Below are 18271 nucleotides of genomic sequence, written 5' to 3'. Positions count from 1 at the left end.
GGTACTGCAACAACACACCCCACACCCCGGCAAGGCACATCTAGGTCAAACACAAATCCTTGTTGCCTTCCTCCAGGGGCTGATGTCCACACCAGCGGGTGGGCCAGCCGGTTGGCCCCACCCACCGAGGAGTTCACAGTCCTAGAGGCGGGAAAAGTAAGGCAGATCAGTTCAGATCAGTTATGGAGTTGGAGAAGTGAAGTGGTAGAGGAGCAGCTTGACTGTGTCTGGGTGCATGGCCCGGGCACATACAGCAAGGTTGGCAGGTGGTGGTGACCGTCTGCAGGAGAGGCTGATTGAAGTTAACCGTAAGGACCGGGGACGGACGGTGGCCCGCCGGTACCGGATCGGGGAGCGAAGAGAAGCCAGCACCATTTGGCAGGGCCTACGGACCCCGACCAGGCTAGGAGTCGCCGTAAAACTGGTCAAATTCATTAGCGAAGGGAACTTCCGGGGTTTCCCAGCAGTCAAGACCCGATTGAAGGCAACAGCTCAAACCGTGAAGGGAAACACAGTCACCGCCAAGGCTACAGTTCCCAGGGCCAGAGCCTGCGGGCAAAAGGGGCTCCCTCAGCATCCATCCAAGCTGGGGAGCGGGTTACCGGTGGGAAGCCACCAGAACCAAGAGTACAACACAGGTGCAGGGAAAGGCAGTCACCACCAACCTACCGGGAGAAGAACAACTGCAGCCGTCTGTGGGACCCGTCCATCCAGCCGTTTGTTTTACCAGAGACTTTGTGTTCATCATTGGCTGAGTGAGTACCACTGTGCCATGCGGCACCGCGCTGCCCCCGGCCGCGACCCTGCACCTAGTCAGACCTCGTAACCCGCCTGCCATCCCTCCCCTCACCGGGCCCCGGGACAACCAACCCCCCTACCCACGGAGGGGAAAAACAGCATCCAAGCTGCTCTCTGTCATCGCTCCCGGGATCCCCGTCCAGAGCAGCGGTGGTGTCACAACCTCACCACAACCATGGGTGGCGTCACGGACAATATCCCTAAACCAAACCACCCCCCTTTCACTCACGGGCGAGGAGCGCCGCTCGAGTCCCCAGGATCCGGCCCACCGCTCGAGCCACCACCGAGCAGCAGCAGCCGGACCCGAGCAGTAGGTGAGCGCAACGTCCCCTCCCCGCCCGCGACATATGGATGCCGGAGGAGCCCGTTTGGCCGCAGGCGCTATGCCCTTGGGTCTCTAGCCTTAGGCGGTAGCTGTATACCCTCACGGTGCGGACTGTTGCCTTCTAACGGGTCTTTGGCTGTTAGGAAACCCCCTGGGGTTCCTGTCACACTTGGATTTGACTGTTGACGGCGACTCCAAGCCTAGTCGGGGTCCGATGGCCCTGCCTGTGTGTGCTGGCTTCACTTCGCTCCCCGGTCGGTACCGGCGGGCCACCGCCCGACCCCGGTACTACGGTTCTGCGTTGATTCACCACTCCTGCAGACGGCCACCATCATCTGCCCACCTTGTTGTCAGTGCCAGGGCCACAAATCCAGACACTCTCCACTTGACTCCGCCCACTTCGACTTCCTGGACTAAACTCCAAAACTACTCTGACACTTTTCCCGCCACCAGGCCTGTGAACTCCTGGGTGGGCGGGGCCAACCACTTGGCTCCGCCCCACCTGGTGTGGACATCAGACCCTGGAGGGAGGCAACAAGGATTTTGTGTTTGGCTAATGTTACTGTCTAGTGGGGGTGGGGGTGTATGTATGTTACCTGGGATGACCTGGCTAGTCCAGGGCGCCACACCAGTAATACCCAACCTGTCCGCAGCTGTCATGAACTGAACCGCAATTGCTGGGGAATCAGTAGGCGCTCACGGTTCAGGCCTGCAAACCCTGAGTTCAGTCCAGGTTGCACTCTGGAGCTCAGGTGAGCGCTTTGGAGTTTAATGCAGGTAACCGCAGCCAGGCCTGGTATTACTGGCGGTTTCTCTGGTAGCCAGTCTGACACTGCCATCCACAGATACCGGATACTATTTGACCATTGTTGGACAAAGCTTGTCTACTGGTGATTCCGTGTCGACCTGTTCTGCCAAGTCTATGTGAGACCTCCGCTCTAGGACTAGTACCACTAGAGTTAAGGGTGCTTTACACACTGCGACATCACTAGTGATCTCGTTAGCGATGTGACACACCAGATCGCAGATGCGATCTACCGAGATTGCACATAGGTCGTTTTTATAGCGCTGGTCACATGTGCGATCTCGGAAGATCGCATCTGCGATCTGGCGTGTCACATCGCTAACGAGATCGCTAGCGATGTCGCAGCGTGTAAAGCACCCTTTAGTCGCAACCCAGGATACTCGGGTTCGGACCTAGTACTCACTATGGCGTAATAGGGATGATCCGTTGTCCCATCTTACACTGGAGTCCTTCAGATTGAATTTGCCACAACACCCTCTTCGGCCTTAGGTATCTAGTTAGCTTGCACACCCACAGCTATATCTCTCACAGATACAGCTTTCTCTACTTCTAAGGAGTACTTTGCACGCTGCGACATCGCTAGCCGATTGTAGCGATGCTGAGCGTGATAGTCCCCGCCCCCGTTGCAGATGCAATCTCTCGTGATAGCTGCCGTAGTGAACACTATCACTATGGCAGCTTCACACGTACCTACCTGCCCTGCGACGTCGCTCTGGCCGGCGACCCGCCTCCTTCCTAAGGGGGCGGGTCGAGCGGTGTCACAGCGACGTCACACGGCAGGCGGCCAATAGAAGCGGAGGGGCGGAGATGAGCGGGACGTAAACATCCCGCCCACCTCCTTCCTTCCTCATTGCAGGCCGGACGCAGGTAAGGAGATGTTCATCGCTCCTGCGGTTTCATACACAGCGATGTGTGCTGCCGCAGGAATGAGGAACAACATCGTACCTGTCGCTGCAGCGAAATTATGAAAATGACCGACACTACACAGATCACCGATTTACGACGCTTTTGCGATCGTTTATCGGTGCATCTAGGCTTTACACGTTGCGACGTCGTTACTGGCGCCGGATGTGCGTCACTTTCGATTTGACCCAGACGACATCGCAGTAGCGATGTCGCAACGTGCAAAGTACCCCTTACTCTACTCACTCTTAACTCTCTGTGCCTAAAACTTGAATTGGGTCCGGCTGTACCCTGCAGCTGGCTCCTCCCAATGTTGGCTTCCAACAGCACTTATATGTTTGCAGTCTCACTGTCCCTTTCGCTAGGCAATACCTAACTACCTTTCCAGGGAGCAGCACCTAAAACCGGATACTAAATGGCCACAATCGCAGATTAAATATAACCACATTATATTCATAAACACAATTCACAGTATTATTCTGTAACGACGATCGGTGTCTTCAGGGAGGAGCACACGGGCCTAGCACCCTCTCATATGAGCACCGAATTGCATATATTCCCGTTTTGAAAAGCATGATAGATGTTCCTTAACCTCATATTAGTGATCATTTTTAAAAAAATTGTTCCATGTGCCATTCAACATCAAGTGTTAATACATCATACCATAAAACAGTGTGCCATGTCCCATAATACACAGTGCCATGTGCTATAAAACATCATGCCATAACAGATCGTGCCATACATTGTGCCATGTGCCATAATGCACAGTACCATGTGCCATAATACACTCTACTATGGCCCATAATACATCGTGCCATGTGCCAAAATACACGGTGCCATGTGCCATAGTACATGGTGCCATGTGCCACAAAACATTGTGCCATAATACAGCTACCATGTGCCATTACACATCATGCCATAATACATTGTGCGATAAAACATTGTTTCATGTGCAATAATAAATTGGGCAGCTTGCCATGGCCCCCCCGAAAAAGTAGATAGCAGACTAGCCATTATTATTACTAAGATTTATTTCTAAAGGGAACATGTTACCTAGTGGCATAACTACAGTCCGATGGGCCCCAGTGCAAAGTTTGGGCCTGGTCCCCCGCATGTTAGTGAGATGTATGGCAAATTATAGCGTTCTAAATTCTATAAAGATATAAGCGTTACCCCACCTCCTCCTTCACTATGTAGTAATGCTCCCATCCTGTATTAATGTCGCCCATCCTGGGCCACTTCCTGATATATTTTTCCCCATCCTGGATCCATCTTGGTATATTTGTCCCCATCCTGGGCCCATTCCAGTATTTTTGTCCCCATCCTCTTATATATGGACCCATCCTTGTAGTTTTGTCCCCATCCTGGTATATATGTCTTCATACTGGATTATTTGTCCCCATGCTGGTATATGTGTCCCCATCCTGGTATATATAAGAAAAAAGACGCCGGTCTGATGGAGCGCTATAACTGATGAAAGGAAACCAGGGAATTTTTTTTTAGAGACATTTTAAGAAAAAAACAATCCTTTTATTAATAGTCCCTTATAGTCACTAAGACCGGCGTCTTTTTTCTTACATACAATTACTCCCCTGTGGGAAGCCTGGCAGGAGCAGCTTAGACTAAGGGAGACCGTGAATTTAACAAGTGATACACCCGTCAGACACCGGACGTAATACTACGAGACCAGAGGATCACACTGTGATTGATCACATGATGTCTGGACGAAGCGCACTACAGTTACAACACTAATGCGTGGTCAAAGGAGGAACTCCGCAAATAATATCCAGCCTACTACTGGGGTTGTGTGGGGACGCACAACCCTTTAAGGTGAGAAGTACATTAAGGAAAGCTTTCATAATCCCACTGGTGCTTCTCATTTGCGCCCATATTTTTACTTTGTCTTGCATTTTGGTATATATGCCCACATCCTTGGCCTCTCCTGGTATATTTGTTACCATCCTGGTATATATGTCAATATCTTGGCCCCTCCTTTTATATTTGTCCCCATCCTGGTACATGGCCCTCATTATGGCACCTCCTAGTATATTTGTCCCCATCCTGATACGTGGCCCCCATTATGCCCCCATCCTGGTACGTGGCCCTCATCTTAACCCCATCTTGGTACATGGCCCTCATTCTGGTATGTTGCCTTATCATAGCCCCATCCTGGTACTTATCTCCATTACGCCACACATAGTAAAAAATTAAATTATTCTACTCACCTTCTCTCCACTCTGTGTCCTCTTCTGGCAGCTGAGCTCAGAGCGTGCAAGCGGTGCAGCGCATGACGTCACTGCCATGCACACCCACTTATCAGCTGCATGCATATTTGCTGCTCTCCATGCCAGGGATAATTGGCGTGGTGAGTAATCAATATTTATACTCTTTAATAGCATCACATAATCACCCAGAACGCTGCAGGAAGCTGGCGGCTGAGTCTCATTTGTTCTGCTATTAAACAGAATGAATATTCACTGCTCCCCATGCCCATAATCCCACCCACCTCTCAGTACTGGCTTTAGTGCCAAGAGGTTGGCGGGACTATGGGCATGGGGAGCAGTGAATATTTATTAACTTAATTGACAGGTACATTGATCAGGGACCCAACGGGTCTCTGTGCTACAAAACATTTCAGCTGATGCGTGCCCTCGGATGAACATCTGGCTGAAAGAGGCACTGGGGTCGGTGGGCCCCTTGGCTCACGGGCTCCGTATCAGTTGGATGGCCTGCCACCATTGGTGATATACCACTGTCTCTTTCCTACAACAATTCCTCCCCAGTCTTGTGAACTGTACTTTAGGAACATTAAGCAACCAATCGGGTAAATGACAACTATGTATAGAGGTAAATGTATTACTGTCTGTGAGTTTAAAAAAGGTTTTTAGTGCATGTCTCAATTCACAATACAAAAATAGTGAAGTCTAGAAAATTAATATCCCTTGCGTAGTGGGCATAAACTGTAAATTAAGCATATTTATATTAATTTCTTCTAAAAACAATGTTAGTGAATTATTCTCCCCATCCCATATAAAAATAATATCATCTATAAAACACTGCCATAGGACTGGGTTCACATGGCATTTACCCCTTGGAAAGATAAATTCATACTCCCATTTACCAACATACAAATTAGCATACCCTGGTGTGAACGTGGCCCCCATCGCGGTACCCCAAGGCTGATTATAAAAGGCTTTTTGATATTTAAAATAATTGTATTAATATAAACATTATGTATTTCATAGTTAACTCCACATGATTTGCTGGAAAATTTCCCTACTTCTCTAAATAATATTTGACAGCTTCACACCCTTTACTGTTTTCTATAATTGTATATATGGATGTGACAATGTGCCCAAGAAATACGTAGGTTTACACTTAACCTCACTTAATATCTGTAAAATATGTTTAGTGTATTGCAAATATGCCGAAAGGGATTGGACACACCTCTGTACCTCTGTACTTGTATATCAACATACTTAGAAAGATTTTATGTTTGGTAATCAATTCCTGATGATCGGCCTATCCCGGGGGTTGGCAACAGATTTATGCAACTTAGGTACATGGTAATTATAGCTAATTTTGGGCTATGAATATTAATGATTTTGCCTCATTACTTGTTAATATACAGTACAGACCAAAAGTTTGGACACACTTTCTCATTCAAAGAGTTTTCTTTATTTTCAGGACTCTAAAAATTGTAGATTCACATTAAAGACATAAAAACTATGAATTAACACATGTGGAATGAAATACTTAAAAAAGTATGAAACAACTGAAAATATGTCTTATATTCTAGGTTCTTCAAAGTAGCCACCTTTTGCTTTGATTACTGCTTTGCACACTCTTGGCATTCTCTTGATGAGCTTCAAGAGGTAGTCACCGGAAATGGTTTTCCAACAGTCTTGAATGAGTTCCCAGAAATACTTAGCACTTGTTGGCCCTTTTGCCTTCACTCTGCGGTCCAGCTCACCCCAAACCATCTCGATTGGGTTCAGGTCTGAGAACTGTGGAGGCCAGGTCATCTGGCGTAGCACCCCATCACTCTCCTTCTTAGTCAAATAGCCCTTACACAGACTGGAGGTGTGTTTGGGGTCATTGTCCTGTTAAAAAATAAATGATGGTCCAATTAAACGCAAACCGGATGGAATAGCACGCCGCTGCAAGATGCTGTGGTAGCCATGCTGGTTCTGTATGTCTTCAATTTTGAATAAATCCCCAACAGTGTCACCAGAAAAGCCCCCTCACACCATCACACCTCCTCCTCCATGCTTCACGGTGGGAACCAGCCATGTAGAGTCCATCCGTTCACCTTTTCTACAAAGACACGGTGGTTGGATCCAAAGATCTCAAATTTGGACTCATCAGACCAAAGCACAGATTTCCACTGGTCTAATGTCCATTCCTTGTGTTCTTTAGCCCAAACAAGTCTCTTCTGCTTGTTGCCTGTCCTTAGCAGCGGTTTCCTAGCAGCTATTTTACCATGAAGGCTGCTGCACAAAGTCTCCTCTTAACAGTTGTTCTAGAGATGAGAAGGTGTGTCCAAACATTTGGTCTGTACTGTATCTTTATCTAAACCATATTTAACTAAATTCTGCAATTCTCTCCCGTATTGCTGAGTACGATGATATTTAATATCATAGGTTTTGAGAATTGTTTTTACGCTGTACATTTTGTGTTAAGGATGACCTTGTAATATGATTCTACTCATCAGTATGATTATGATGATACCAGATAGGTCCAGTTTTTTCATTAGTTTAGTGGTGAAAAAATATCAAAAGTTTGCAACAAAAAAAAAAAGTTGTTGGGGACCGTGTCAGCAGTTTTCAACACCTGTAATGTTTTTATTTTTTGATCGATGGAGCCATGTGAAGGCTTATTTTTTGTGGGGCGAGACAATGTTCTTATTTAGGCAATGTAAGGATAGATATGACTTTTTGATCGCTTGTTACAGTATTTTTTCTGCTATTGCATTGACAAAAAAAAATGGTGTTCTTGAATTTCTTTTGTTTAGAGTATTTACTGATTGGGTTGTTTTTATATTTTGAGAGATTGGACTTTTCTGAACTTGGTGATACACATATGTCTATTTTTATTATGTTTACTGTTCTTAATAGTCCCCTTAGGGGGCTTGAAGCTGTGATCATCAGATTGTTTGTGCTATATACAGCAATGCTATAGTCTGTACCCCAAAATGTTGCCAATAAAACCCCCTAACTTACCCCACAAAAGCAACCCCCACTAAAGGGTACTTTACACGCTGTGACATCGCTACCGATATATCGTCGGGGTCACATCCGGCGCCGGTAGTGACATCGCAGCGTGTAACACGACAATCAACGATCACAAAATCGTTCAAGAACGGTGATCATTGACACGTCGTTCATTTCCTTAATATCGCTGCTGCCACCGGTACGATGTTGTTCGTCATTCCTGCAGCATAACACATCGCTATGTGTGAAACCGCAGGAACGAGGAACCTCACCTTACCTGCGTCCACCGGCAATGCGGAAGGAAGGAGGTGGGCGGGATGTTATGTCCCGCTCATCTCCGCCCCTCCGCTTCTATTGGCCGGCCGCGTAGTGACGCCACAGTGACATCGCTATGACGCCGAACGCACCTCCCCCTTGAAGGAGGGATTGTACGGCGGTCACAGCGACGTCGCTGACAAGGTAAGTGCGTGTGACGCTGCCGTAGCGATAATGTTCGCTATGGCAGCGAGCACCAAATGTTGCACAAGCGATGGGGGCGGGTGCTATCGTGTAAAGCACCCTTAAGGTCCATCATCTGTCACTGGAAATATTATTATTTATTATTATTATAGCGCCATCAATTCCACGGCGCTTTACATGTGAAAGGGGTATGCATAATAGGGACAAGTACAATAATCATAAACAATACAAGGCACAGACTGGCACAGGAGGAGAGAGGACACTGCCTATGAGGGCTCACAGTCTACAAATATCCTCATAACTGACCATGTGTGTGGCATTATTGTAGCGGATAGAGGCCAATTAACAACTTCTCCAGAAGCACAAGCGGAGCACAATATATGGGAAATTATATTTATTAATTATTCTTTAGAGCATGCCTAACTGGTTTAAGAATATAAAAAATGAAAATTACAAAGTTTTCACCAAAATGTTGATATTTTCACAAATAAAGCCCAAAAAATATCAATTTAAATTTACCACTAATGTTGAAGCGTTTCAGAGTTATTACATCGTAAAGTGACACCGGTCAGATTTCATAAAATTTGGCCTGTTCATCAAGGTGAAAATTGGCTCAGTCACTAAAGGGGTTAAAGGGAACTGTCAGCAGATTTGGGACCTATAAGCTGTGGCCACCACCAGTGGGCTCTTATATACAGCATTCTAACATGCTGTATATAAGAGCCCAGGCCAATGTGTAGAAAGTAAAAATTACTTTATAATACTCACCTAAACGGTCGCTGCGGTGTGGTCAGATGGGTGTCTCAGTTCTCCGGATCCGGTGCCTTCTCTTTCGACCATCTTCGTCCTCCTTCTTCTGAAGCCTGGGTGCATGACGCTTCCTAAGTCATACACACTAACTGGTCCTGCGCAGGCGCACTACAATACTTTGATCTGCCCTGCTCAGGACAGATCAAAGTGCGCCTGCACAGGACCTCAGTGCCGGCGAGTGTGGATGACGTAGGACGCATCATGCACTCAGGCATCAGAAGAAGGAGGACAAAGATGGCCAAAAGAGGAGGCGCCAATCCCGGAGAACAGAGACACCCATATGGCCCAACTCCACCGCAGTGACCATTTAGGTAAGTATTATAAAGTAATTTTTATGTTCTACACAGCGGCCTGGGCTCTTATATACAGCATGTTAGAATGCTGTATATAAGAGCCCACTGGTGGTGGCCGCAGCTTATAGGCCCCAAATCTGCAGACAGGTTTCTTTTAACTTTGGAGTTGCTTGCAACAACCATTTAATGACAAATGCATAGGTGTAATTAGTTAATAAGGTTAAATCCTGTTGTCAGGTTCCCTTTAAATACAGTATAAAGTAAAAAAAAATTCTTTCAAAATATGAAAAAAAATTAAAAAAAAATTGAAATCACCTCCCTTTTCCCCTATTAAAAAAAAAATACACATATTTGGTGTCACTGCTTTCGTAAAAATCTGATCTTTTAAAATATAAACTAAATTAATCCATTTGGTAAACAGCGTAACGAGAAAAAAATATCGAAACAACAGAATTTCATTTTTTGGTTTCCGCAATATTGCGTTAAAATACAATAAGAGCCGATCAAAACATTGTATCTACCCAAAAAAGGGTATCAGTAAAAGTGTAAAAGAAAGAAGGGAAGGAAAAAACTAAAAATCATGAAAGGATTTCTGAGTTGTGAAGGGGATAACATTAGAGACAGGCTAGGACTGTCCCGACTTGGGCACACCTTGTCGCGGTGAGATGGCTTTTATGCTTTTTTTGATCAAAATAGCATTAACTAACGCACACTTGATTATCATATCACAAATTTAGAAACTAAATCCACCATCTCAGAGTCTCACCTGTGAGGATGCAGATGTCACCGGCTGTCAGATCGTTCGGTCGCTCGTTTTCTGCATTTCTCATATTTTAGACTCTCCCTTCCTCCCTCGTGGAGGAGGAACACATTTCTGAGTGTTTCTATGAAAAGAGTTAATGAAATTTCCCTCTGACTTTGCTTCTTATAAGACATTGCACTAAAAGGAAGCATTTTCTGACTTACCACAAAGTATCTTACAGATTCGTTAGTCATTATTTCTGGAATTAAGGAATTGTCCATGTATTACACAGATGGATCATTGACACCATGTGATGCATTGTTGCCCCTACCATGGAGCTGCAGAAAAATGTATCTTGGAAGCCCCTTCTAGCTAAAATGGCATATGGCCTTTAGGGAGCCTTAGTGGTGTAACATAGAGGTCACCAGCGTTCAGGGTAAAGCAAGTATCACACACTCTAACCCTCTAATAATGCCCCCTGAGGTCCCTTCTTAAAACAACTCTCCACAGTGCCCCCTTATGGTTTGCATGCGCAATGTCTTTTTCAGGTGAGCTCCCCTGTGAAAACTCAGCTGGTGCACTGGTGCCTCAAAGACGCCATGCGCACATATGTAGCACCCACGGGGCAAGGGGTTAATTATACTCATCACCGGGCCGGTGATGTCGGGTCTGGGATGTCACAGGTGGCCCTGCCCTGCTTCGTGGCCCCGAGGTGTACAATAAAAGGAGGAGGATGGAGGACGGAAGATGGCGAGATGATGGTGGGATGAAGGGTTGTTGGAGGTTGGGGGTGGTAGTTGTCTTGTGACGTCACCTGCGGTATGCGGCCAGGGATTAGCTGCCGCTGCAGTCTCTGTCCTCTGGGGCGGATGGTGTCGCAGCTAGGATAGTTCAGCTTCCCGCAGGTGATGGGGGTGGAAGCGGTGGCTGTTGATGCCGGAGCACGGGGCGCCAGCAATGAAGGGCTGACTCAGTAGTTGCAGTTTCAAGGTTTTTACTCACTGTCCAGTTTTCACCCTTATAGTGCTGGTCTCTGCCGTGATGGGCCCCAGCCGATCCCGCATAATTCAGAGGTCACCGCCGGTGTTCCCACTGTGAGTCCTTTCTAGTCGGGGTCCCTCCAATCTCATGGATGGAATGAGGAACGGTCTGTGGATGTGTCCTGCACTCTCCGCAGACCCTGGAATCCCCGGTAGCTGTAAAGTGCCCAGGCTGAGCTGCCTGCTCCAAGCCACGGGTCTTGTAGTGCTCTCAGTCAGAAGTGTGAAGGTAGAGAGAAAATGCCTGGACCGAAGTCCTGACTGAGCTCCTCACCCCAAGCTGTGCCCGGGGATAACTAACTATGTGTGTAGATGCTCCTTCCTTTCCGCCAAGTGGTGCCCGCCCCCAGGTGGTTGTCCTAGTGACCGGTAATATCCCATGTCTCGTGATGGCCACCCCCCTGCCTACCCTAGGCCAATACCAGTGGGAAAGCACCTAACTGTGTGTGGTTTGTGAATGTGAGAAACACCAGCGACTAACCTCTTCCTTACCCGGAATGAGTACTGCACCTTAAGTGAGATGCAGTACCCTGTGACGAATGAAGCCTCAGGGGCACCACACATACCCTTAAAGGAGTGTTCAGTTCCCAGCTGCAGTTTATTTAAAAAACACACGGCACTGTGTTTTACTTATCCTCCCCGGGTCCGGTGCTACGTTTCTCCCACTGCTGCGTTGTCTATTACTGTCTGAGGTGCTGACATCACTGTAATGGAGGAATATGAGAGGTTGTGTATAATTTTGTGTAGGTTCATATTTTAGGAGCCTTGCTCCATTCATTCTGTGTATTTCTTATATTGTCTGCAAGTTAATTAACTTAGCTCAGTTACCATTTGCTTTATTTTTTGTTTAACCCCCATTTCTTGACTGTCCATTGTTTACTCCCCAGCTCTCCAAATACTGGGACTCACCCCCTACAGTGTTTCTGTCCCTAGGTTTGGGGGAGGGGGGCCTGGAATCCAACCAAACTCTCTATTTACCTGAAGATTATTCAGTCTGTCTGAGAACTTCAAGACAGAAACAAGAAGATTCATCCTCTGTGGGAGAAGCTGAGGCATTTATCGCTTACTGGACTGTATACATGTTCCTGGATTACTTTTCCCTCTGTGTGGTGGATTATTTTTATGGACTGTCTGATTTTGCTTGGAATAATGGATCTTTGGATTGTTCATCCATCTCTCGCTCTGTTGATTGTGTGATATGGGAGAAGGACCCCGTGACAATCACGTTGACACCACTGCAACTCATCAGTGGGCTTATATATGCGCTGATCGTGCAGAAGGTATAAACCACTCAGGGCCCACTGATTGGCTGCAGTGCTGTCAACACTGCAGACAGTGTTTAGCGTGATGTCAGAACTAGGGCCAGTTTAAGAAAAAGTGGGCAAAAGTTAAAAGTGGAGCCTCAACTGCTTACATATTGCACCATCACACGCAAACATTTAAGCTGCATTTACAGGAGCTGATTTCAGACATTTAACTGAGCACGATCAACTTGTCATCCGACACTAATGTCATCTGACGCTTGTGTATAAACATGCTCACATAGTCTGACAAAGAACGATGGGGTTAGAGCGATCACTAATAGAACATTCTGTCAGTGTCACACTAGGTGTGTGGAAATACCAAGTGAATGGCGAAAAGGGAGGGGAGGGAAGAAGGAAACCCTTTGTCTAGAGGAGGGGGAGTTGGTGACCACTGATAAAACCTTACGCTGGCACCTGGGTCCCGTGACATCAGTAGATTGGTTCAACATCTATGTGCCAAGCAGGATACCTGGCCCTGGCTGACTCTAAACTGGGCCCTAGGTAATCTTCAGGTGGGATGAGCACTAGTCAACCCCACTAAGTCCTAAAGAACACATAGTGAAAATAAACAGGGGAAAGCAAACAAACAACTTATCTCCAAGAAGACTTAGAGCCGCTTTACACGCAATGATATCTCTAACGAGATATCGCTGGGGGTCACAGAATTCGTAACGCACATCCGGCCTCGTTAGTGACGTCGTTGCATGTGACACCTACGAGCGGCCGCTAACTATCAAAAATACTCACCTAATTGTTGATTGTTGACACATCGTTCCTTTCCCAGACGTCGTTGCTGGTGCTGGACTCAGGTTGTTCGTCGTTCCTCAGGCACCATACATCGCTACATGTGACACCCCGGGTACGACGAACAACAACGTACCTGCGTCCTCCAGGCAACGAGGTGGGCGTGTCATTAATGTAGCTGGTCTCCGCCCCTCCATTTCTATTGGCAGGACGCTGTGTGACGTCGCTGTGACGGCTCTCGAACCTCCCCCTTAAAAAAGAGGTTGTTCGCCGCCCACAGCGACGTCACTAGGAAGGTAAGTATGTGTAACGTGTACTACTGATATTGTGCGCCACGGGCAGCGATTTGCACAAACGAAGGGGACAGGTGCTTTCATGGCGATATCGCTACCACATTCCCCCTTAGTAAAATGCAGACCATCCACGCCCTGCCTGTCCATCACCGGTTTTATTTTTTTTTTTTTTGTTAACTGCAAAAGATAGAAAACGGTAAAAACATCTAAAAGTCACAAACATTTCACAACGGTACGGCTTCCGCTCTCCTCCCACCCAAACAACCTGGAAGTGGGCAGCACCCCTTGACCCAAGTCCAGAACCAAGCTGCCCGAGCAGGTACAGTCTGTTTCAGGGGACCCGCGTCCATGGGGACCCCTGAACCCCCGGAGGATCGCCACCGGTTACGGTAGTGGCGGGCCTGGGCCATCCCTTTCCTTCAGGCCCATCCTCCAAATTAGCCTCTTCGGAGGCGGTAACGGTGTAAGCCAACAATTATTTACATTCCACTAGTTTGTGGTTGCCCTGCAAGTTCTCGGGCTTGTCCGTAAGAAGTTCCTTACGCAACGGTTGCAGAAAGTCCCTACGGGGACTAGTTGCCGGCAACGGCCGGTTTAATCACGGCTCCAATCAGATAAACTTCAGTTGATCCATCTTATCATTCAAACTTCTAACTATACTGGTGGTCCCAACGGGGACAACTTGCAGCAGGGCTCCGCTGCCATCACTCTGACTCTTCCGCTGAGGTGGCCTCATCCTCTGCTACTAACATTTCGAACATGCAGTGACAGGCCTGTTGGGAGAGGGGTGCCCGGTATCCATTTCCACCGGTGCGTGGGCTATAGAAAACCACCGGCCCTCCTTCGTAGCGGAGACACTCACTCGCCTTCTCGAACTCAGAGGTGGGCTCGGCGCCGGGGCCGGAGTCATTATCAACTGTCCCTGCGCCAGGTGGGTTGCCGCCAGCTGCCGCAGTCTCCGGGTTTCCGGCACTCAGCACGTCAGGTTCTACTGTGGTAGCACGGGGCAGCAGGTCAGGTCGGTCAACACTGAGGCGCCCCATGGGTAATGGCAGGGACGATACGAGGGCCGAGACTGGGCCGGGCCCCCCAGCCGCAGTGGCTGGTCCTTGTGGGACATGGGGGCGTGGGTCACCCGTCGGCTCCGTCACGTCGGCTCCCATCTCATACATCAGGGCAGTCGCAACCAGCGTTTCCACCTCATTGGTTCACTGCTCCATCATGAGGTATATCTGATTCTGTTGGCGTTGGTTGAATTCAATTATTCTGGCCTTCATCCACACCACGGTCCCGGGCTCGGGCACGGAACCTGGTGCGATCCTTGCCGGGGCCTCTGATACATCTTCGTTAAGGGGCCGCGGCCTCGGCGGCTCCCAGAGGAGCGGTTCAGGGCGACCCTGAGCATCTGCAGCCGGTCGGTCCGCCGGGGTGGATTGGCAGGGTATCGCTACCGGTTGGACGGGTAGCGGGCCTAGTGGCGGGGCGGCAGCGGCTAACACGGGTAGCGGGGGAGGCGGCAGGGTGAGCGGGTTCAGGCCGGGCCCCCCAGCCGCAGTGGCCGATCCCTCGGGAATACAGGGGCGTGGGTCCCTTACCCGCTCCTCCAAATCCTCCTCCACCTTGCGTCTCCGCATAGCAGCCACCACGTCCGCCATGTCGGCCTCCCACTCCTCCAGGAGGAGCTGCATGCGGGCCTGCAGACGGTTACTCAGCGGGGCGGTCCGGTCCTTCACCCACGCCGCGGTGCCTGGCGCGAGGACTATGGGGTTGTTGGTTGGACTGTGCATCTCGGCCATGGTGCTTTCCAGGAACCCAGTATGGCCGCAGAGTCCTGGCGTCCCTGCTTTTATAGCCGCGAGCTACATGCGACCAGACGCCATCTGTACCCCTTAGTCTTTTTCCGGCTCCTCCTCTATAGGGGCGGGGTTTCGGCTTTCGCGCCTCCACTGCTCGGGAAGATGCTAGAGCGGGGATTTTTCGCGCCCAAAATGGCGGCTTCTCAAAATTTTCGGCCGGAGGTGTCTGGCCGAAAATTTTGAGAAGCCGCCATTTTGGGCGCGAAAAATCCCCGCTCTAGCATCTTCCCGAGCAGTGGAGGCGCGAAAGCCGAAACCCCGCCCCTATAGATAGGTCACAAGGCGCACCTCTACCAGATGGCAGAGCGGTAAGATCCTGTTCGTGACGCCAAGTTGTCGCAGGCGGGGAGGGGACGCTGCGCTCACCACGCTCGGGTCCGGCGCTGCTGCTGCTCGGTGGCTCGAGCAGTGGGCTGGATCCGGGGACTCGAGCGGCGCTCCTCGCCCGTGAGTGAAAAGGGGAATGGTTTTGGGGATTTATTGTCCATGACGCCACCCACGGTTGTGGTGAGGTTGTGACACCACTGCTGCTCTGGACGGGGATCCCGGGAGCGATGACAGGGAGCAGCTTGGATGTTGTTCTTCCCCTCCGTGGGTAGGGGGATTGGTTGTCCCGGGGCCCAGTGAGAGAGGGAAGGCAGGCGGGTTACAGGGCCTGGTGAGGTGCAGGGTCACGGGGGCAGCGCGGTGCCACACGGTACGGTGGTACTCACTCAGCCAATGACGAATGCAAAGTCTCCGGTAAAACAAACGGCTGGATGGACGGGTCCCACAGATGGCTGCGGTGGTTCTTCTCCCGGTAGGTTGGTGGTGACTGTCTTTCCCTGCACCTGTGTTATGTTCTCGGTTCTGGTGGCTTCCCACCGGTAACCCGCTCCCCAGCTTGGATGGAGGCTGAGGGAGCCCCTTTTGCCCGCAAGCTCTGGCCCTGGGAACTGTAGCCTTGGCGGTGACTGTATTTCCCTTTACGGTTTGAGCTGTTGCCTTCAATCGGGTCTTGACTGCTGGGAAACCCCGGAGGTTCCCTTCGCTAACGGATTTGACCGGTTTTACGGCGACTCCTAGCCTGGTCGGGGTCCGTAGGCCCTGCTGAATGGTGCTGGCTTCTCTTCGCTCCCCGATCCGGTATCGGTGGGCCACTGCCCGTCCCCGGTCCTTACGGTTCACGTCAATCAGCCCCTCCTGCAGACGGTCACCACTGTCTGCCAACCTTGCTGTCAAGTGCCCGGGCCACGTACCCGAACACGGCCAGTCAGTTCCTCCACTACCACTTCACTTCTCAACTCAACCGCACTCTCCACTTCAACTGCCTTCCTTTTCCCGCCTCCAGGACTGTGTACTCCTCGGTGGGTGGGGCCAACTGCTTGGCTCCACCCCCTGGTGTGGACATCAGCCCCTGGAGGGAGGCAACAAGGATTTTTGTCTGACCTTGATGTGCCTAGCCGGGGTGTGGGGTGTGTTGTTGCAGTACCTGTGACGTCCTGGCTTGTCCAGGGCGCCACAATATCACCTACTGTGAACGGTGGATCCTGTGTTATCTGCTAAACACGAGATGTTATCAGTCACTGTACAGGAGGAGGTGAGCTGTGACATCAACTATTGTGAATGGTGGATACTGTGTTATCTACTCTATATAGAGGTGTTATCAGTCATTGTACAGGAGGAGGAGGTGAGCTGTGACATCACCTATTGTGAATGGTGGATCCTGTGTTATCTGCTATATACGAGATGTTATTAGTCATTTTTTTTCTGATGATACATTCACTTTAAACAAGTTCAGATTGCTCCCCTCCATGACATCACACCCATATGTTTTGGCCTTAATTGTTAACATTTTTGTCTTTTATGGGACTTTGTGACCTTCAGAAAATGCTCATCTGTCATATTGCTGTGTATTGTCTAGTTTCATCTTACAACTTTCATTTAATGCACTCTACTGAGAAGCAAAACACGAAATGCTTGTTTCAACTAATGACGACTGGAAAATAACAGCCTTTAGGCCATTTAGTTATTTCTCTGTCACAGTCATAGAGGCTTGTGTAGATGTGACTATATTTTTGGTCCGAGTGTGATCTGATAAAACATTGTCCTCTTGGACCAGTGTTATTCTTTGGGGCCAAGCACATGTCCAATTTTTTCCTTGGACCCACTTGGTCCAAGTAAAAAGTCAAATGGATCAAATTATCGGATCACAGGATCACACTCCGCCACAAAGTGAATGAATCCATTGAAAACATCGGACAGCACTCGGGTAACATCGGTCCGATTTTCACATACTGACGCAATGGAGGAGATGGAGAAAGTGTTTTTTCCATCTTCTCATCCGGGAGAATTGGATCACACTCAGATCAATCTCAGATCAGAGTGTGATCACAGTGCTATTTGCATTATCCACCTGATTCTCCTGGATGAGAAAATACCCAGTCGCCTGCACCGAGACAAATTATATATTATTATATAGTATTGTATAATGTTGTAAGCAATATAGGAATGTATAGAGTAAAGACCCTGTTACACGCAACGACGTAGCTAACGATATATCGCCGGGATCACGGATTCCGTGACGCACATCCGGGATCGTTAGCGACGTCGTTGAGTGTGACTGCAAGGAACGACTGTTAATGAAGGAAAATACTCACCTTATCATCCATCGTTGACACGTCGTTCCTTTTCCAAAAATCGTTGA

At 48.9% G+C, this 18271-nt stretch overlaps 1 protein-coding gene across 1 annotated transcript in view; it reads right to left on the bottom strand.

Annotated features, from left to right (window-relative positions):
• LOC142250999 (3-galactosyl-N-acetylglucosaminide 4-alpha-L-fucosyltransferase FUT3-like) overlaps positions 1–10436 on the bottom strand; it is a 108869-nt gene extending 98433 nt beyond the window's left edge. The window contains exon 1 of the mRNA XM_075323467.1: positions 10373–10436. The gene's annotated coding sequence lies outside the window, so the exon portion shown is untranslated. The remainder of the gene's footprint in view (positions 1–10372) is intronic.
• Positions 10437–18271: the final 7835 nt, after the last annotated feature.

This window comes from Anomaloglossus baeobatrachus, chromosome 9, assembly GCF_048569485.1.
Source record: "Anomaloglossus baeobatrachus isolate aAnoBae1 chromosome 9, aAnoBae1.hap1, whole genome shotgun sequence".
Taxonomy (NCBI): Eukaryota; Metazoa; Chordata; class Amphibia; order Anura; family Aromobatidae; genus Anomaloglossus; species Anomaloglossus baeobatrachus.
This window is presented reverse-complemented; position numbering and strand designations above follow the sequence as displayed.